This window comes from Eubalaena glacialis, chromosome 10, assembly GCF_028564815.1.
Source record: "Eubalaena glacialis isolate mEubGla1 chromosome 10, mEubGla1.1.hap2.+ XY, whole genome shotgun sequence".
Taxonomy (NCBI): Eukaryota; Metazoa; Chordata; class Mammalia; order Artiodactyla; family Balaenidae; genus Eubalaena; species Eubalaena glacialis.
Window position 1 is genome coordinate 109,513,556 of NC_083725.1, and position 5,658 is coordinate 109,519,213.

General features: G+C 37.7%; 1 pseudogene; it reads right to left on the reverse strand.

Annotated features, from left to right (window-relative positions):
* Positions 1–4,374: 4,374 nt before the first annotated feature.
* Positions 4,375–5,329, reverse strand: LOC133099939 (olfactory receptor 5G3-like; annotated as a pseudogene).
* Positions 5,330–5,658: the final 329 nt, after the last annotated feature.

Here is a 5,658-nt window from a genome sequence, read left to right on the forward strand (position 1 = left end):
TTCTTCAATATACGCAAATCAATCAACGTGATACATCATATTAACAAATTGAAGGAGAAAAACCATATGATCATCTCAATAGATGCAGAGAAAGCTTTCGACAAAATTCAACACCCATTTATGATAAAAGTCCTGCAGAAAGTAGGCATAGAGGGAACTTTCCTCAACATAATAAAGGCCGTATATGACAAACCCACAGCCAACATTGTCCTCAATGGTGAAAAACTGAAACCATTTCCATTAAGATCAGGAACAAGACAAGGTTGCCCACTCTCACCACTATTGTTCAACATAGTTTTGGAAGTGTTAGCCACAGCAATCAGAGACGAAAAAGAAATAAAAGGAATCCAAATCGGAAAAGAAGAAGTAAAGCTGTCACTGTTTGCAGATGACATGATACTATACATAGAGAATCCAAAAGATGCTACCAGAAAACTACTAGAGCTAATCAATGAATTTGGTAAAGTAGCAGGATACAAAATTAATGCACAGAAATCTCTTGCATTCCTGTATACTAATGATGAAAAATCTGAAAGTGAAATTAAGAAAACACTCCCGTTTACCATTGCAACAAAAAGAATAAAATACCTAGGAATAAACCTACCTAAGGAGACAAAAGACCTGTATGCAGAAAATTATAGGACACTGATGAAAGAAATTAAAGATGATACAAATAGATGGAGAGATATACCATGTTCTTGGATTGGAAGAATAAACATTGTGAAAATGACTCTGCTACCCAAAGCAATCTACAGATTCAATGCAATCCCTATCAAACTACCACTGGCATTTTTCACAGAACTAGAACAAAAAATTTCACAATTTGTATGGAAACACAAAAGACCCCGAATAGCCAAAGCAATCTTGAGAACGAAAAATGGAGCTGGAGGAATCAGGCTCCCTGACTTCAGACTATATTACAAAGCTACAGTAATCAAGACAGTTTGGTACTGGCACAAAAACAGAAATATAGATCAATGGAACAGGATAGAAAGCCCAGAGATAAGCCCACGCACATATGGTCACCTTATCTTTGATAAAGGAGGCAAGCATATACAGTGGAGAAAAGACAGCCTCTTCAATAAGTGGTGCTGGGAAAATTGGACAGGTACATGTAAAAGTATGAAATTAGAACACTCCCTAACACCATACACAAAAATAAACTCAAAATGGATTAAAGACCTAAGTGTAAGGCCAGACACTATCAAACTCTTAGAGGAAAACATAGGCAGAACACTGTATGACATAAGTCACAGCAAGATCCTTTTTGACCCAGGTCCTAGAGAAATGGAAATAAAAACACAAATAAACAAATGGGACCTAATGAAACTTAAAAGCTTTTGCACAGCAAAGGAAACCATAAACAAGACCAAAAGACAACCCTCAGAATGGGAGAAAATATTTGCAAATGAAGCAACGGACAAAGGATTAATCTCCAAGATTTACAAGCAGCTCATGCAGCTCAATAACAAAAAAACAAACAACCCAATCCAAAAATGGGCAGAAGACCTAAATAGACATTTCTCCAAAGAAGAGATACAGATTGCCAACAGACACATGAAAGAATGCTCAACATCTTTAATCATTAGAGAAATGCAAATCAAAACTACAATGAGGTATCATCTCACACCGGTCAGAATGGCCATCATCAAAAAATCTAGAAACAATAAATGCTGGAGAGGGTGTGGAGAAAAGGGAACACTCTTGCACTGTTGGTGGGAATGTAAATTGATACAGCCACTATGGAGAACAGTATGGAGGTTCCTTAAAAAACTAAAAATAGAACTACCATATGACCCAGCAATCCCACTGCTGGGCATATACCCTGAGAAAACCATAATTCAGAAAGAGTCATGTACCAAAATATTCATTGCAGCTCTGTTTACAATAGCCAGGACATGGAAGCAACCTAGGTGTCCATCATCGGATGAATGGATAAAGAAGATGTGGCACATATATACAATGGAATATTACTCAGCCATAAAAAGAAATGAAATGGAGGTGTTTGTAATGAGGTGGATGGAGTTAGAGTCTGTCATACAGAGTGAAGTAAGTCAGAAAGAGAAAAACAAATACAGTATGCTAACACATATATATGGAATCTAAGGGAAAAAAAAAAAAAAGAGGTCATGAAGAACGTAGTGGCAAGATGGGAATAAAGACACAGACCTACTAGAGAATGGACTTGAGGATATGGGGAGGGGGAGGGGTGAGATGTGACAGGGTGAGAGAGTGTCATGGACATATATACACTACCAAAAGTAAAATAGATAACTAGTGGGAAGCAGCCGCATAGCACAGGGAGATCAGCTCGGTGCTTTGTGACCACCTAGAGGGGTGGGATAGGGAGGGTGGGAGGGAGGGAGATGCAAGAGGGAAGAGATATGGCAACATATGTATATGTGTAACTGATTCACTTTGTTGTAAAGCAGAAGCTAGCACACCATTGTAAAGCAATTATACTTCAATAAAGATGTTTAAAAAAAAAAAAAAAATAAAGTATATAGTAAAAAAAAAAAAAAAAAAAAAGAAAAAGTATATAATATATATAAATGTTGGGAAATATATATATATGTTCTTACTGGGACATTAACTCATTGTGAGTCACTTGTTCTACAATTGTTCTCTCACTTTCCATTGTTCAGCTTTTAACAAGGTCTATGAAACCTTTATTAATGAACTCTGTTGATCTTTCCCTTATAACATTTGCTTTTCTGGGCAGGAATAAAATGCCTTCCCACATATAAGAATGCATAAATGATGTAAAAGAATGAAATTAGAACACTCCCTTACACCATACACAAAAATAAACTCAAAATGGATTAAAAACCTAAATGTAAGGCCAGACACTATAAAACTCTTAGAGGAAAACATAGGCAGAACACTCTATGATATAAATCACAGCAAGATCCTTTTTGACCCACCTCCTAGAGAAATGGAAATAAAAACAAAAATAAACAAATGGGACTTAATGAAACTTAAGCTTTTGCACAGCAAAGGAAACCATAAACAGGATGAAAAGACAACCCTCAGAATGGAGAAAATATTTGCAAATGAAGCAACTGACAAAGCATTAATCTCCAAAATTTACAAGCAGCTCATGCAGCTCAATATAAAAAAAAAACAAACAACCCAATCCAAAAATGGGCAGAAGACTAAACAGACATTTCTCCAAAGAAGATATACAGATTGCCAACAAACACATGAAAGGATGCTCAGCATCACTAATCATTAGAGAAATGCAAATCAAAACTACAATGAGATATCACCTCACACCAGTCAGAATGGCCATCATCAAAAAATCTAGAAACAATAAATGCTGGAGGGGATGTGGAGAAAAGGGAACCCTCTGCACTGTTGGTGGGAATGTAAATTGATACAGTCACGATGGAGAACAGTATGGAGGTTCCTTAAAAACTAAAAATAGAACTACCATACGACCCAGCAATCCCACTACTGGGCATATACCCTGAGAAAACCATAATTCAAAAAGAGTCATGTACCACAATGTTCATTGCAGCTCTATTTACAATAGCCAGGACGTGGAAGCAACCTAAGTGTCCATCAACAGATGAATGGATAAAGAAGATGTGGCACATATATACAATGGAATATTACTCAGCCATAAAAAGAAACGAACTTGAGTTATTTGTAGTGAGGAGGATGGACCTAGAGTCTGTCATACAGAGTGAAGTAAGTCAGAAAGAGAAAAACAAATACCGTATGCTAACACATATATATGGAATCTAAAAAAAAAAAAAAAAAAAAAGGTTCTGAAGAACCTAGGGGCAGGACAGGAATAAAGATACAGATGTAGAGAATGGAATTGAGGACACGGGGAGGGGGAAGGGTAAGCTGGGATGAAGTGAGAGAGTGGCATGGACATATATACACTACAAAATGTAAAACAGACAGCTAGTGGGAAGCAGCTGCATAGCACAGGGAGATCAGCTTGGTGCTTTGTGACCACCTAGAGGGGTAGGATAGGGAGGATGGGAAGGTGGCGCAAGAGGGAGAAGATATGGGGATATATGTATATGTATAGCTGATTCACTTTGCTATAAAGCAGAAACTAACACACCACTGTAAAGCAATTATACTCCAATAAAGATGTTAAAAAAAATGAACGCATAAATGTTCTCCTGGATTTTCTTATGGCATATATTACATTTTTACCTTCAATATATATGTAAAATTTTTATATTCCCCATCCTTTTGCAAAGGAGAAGACTGAAGAAAAAACAATATAAAAAATATTTCCAGTATATAAGTGACCTCAGAATTGGCAGACTCAGGAATTAAAGACTTTCTAATTCTCAGTCCGGCATTCTTTTTACCACACATAATTGAATCAACATCTGTGGTGCACCACAATTAGAAATCCATCTTATCTACCTTAAAAAAATTTTTTTTCCTTTCAAACTTCCTACTGAATGCATTTTTCACCTCCTTGTTCCTCAAGCTGTAGATGAGGGGGTTCAACTTGGGGGTCACCACAGTGTAAAAGAGAGAAATCACTTTATTGAGATTTAGGGAGGAACCTGAGCTAGGTCAAACATAAATGAAGAAAAGAGTCCCATATAGGATGGAGACAGCTGCCAGGTGAGAAGAACAAGTAAAAAAATCTTTCCTCCTCCCATCAGCAGTCTGGATCCTCAGGATGGCCATCAGGATGCAAACATAGGAGACCGTGATGATCAGGCCACTGAGTACTCCTATTGCTCCAGCCAAGATGAAGAGCATAAATTTAGTCATCGAGGTGTCTGCACATGCTAGAAAAAGCAGTGGTGAAATATCACAGAAAAAGTGATTGATAATATTTGGACCACGGAAGGGTAAGCAGAATGTCAATGCGGTATGGGTCATGGTGCTTATAAGCCACAGCATAAGGGCCTATAACCAGCTGCACACAGACCCTCTGGGACATAACGAGTGTGTACAACAAGGGCTTACAGATGGCCATATACCGATCATAGGCCACGGAAGCCAGGAGGAAACATTCAGTTGCCACAAAAAACCAAGGAACTACCTCTGTGCAGCACAACCCATGAAAGAGATGCCCTTTTTCTCTGCAAAGATATCACACAGCATCTTGGGGGCAATGGAAGTAGAAGAACACATGTCTACAAAGACAAGTGGCTAAGAAAAAAGTACATGGGTGTGTGGAGTCTGGGATCCATCCATATGAGAGTGATCATCCCCAAGTTACCCCCCACTGTGGCAAGATAGACAAAGAGGAGAATGACAAGAGGACAATCTGCTGATAGAGATGATCTGTGAGGCCCAAGAAAAGAAATTTGGTCACTGCTGTCTGATTCTGGTCTTCCATTGGTTATTTGTAACCTTTATAAGAAATAAAAAATATACTGTATTTTTTTAAAAAAACCAATCAGCACATGTAAAATAGTCGTTTAAACTAATCATAGGTTTTTAAAAAAATCTGTATAGGAGGCAGTTATGGAAATAGTGTTAGACTGGTTGACAGTATTTCTGGGTAGTAGACCCTGTCAGTTATGCACAGATCCCATGTAAACTTGGAGAATTCGTACCCGATCTTTTTGGATTCAGCACCCTCTGCCATCAAAAGTCTAACTATAATATCTAAAACTCCTTTGGGTTCTAAAACTGTATTTGAAATGAGATTCAGTCTTCGTATTT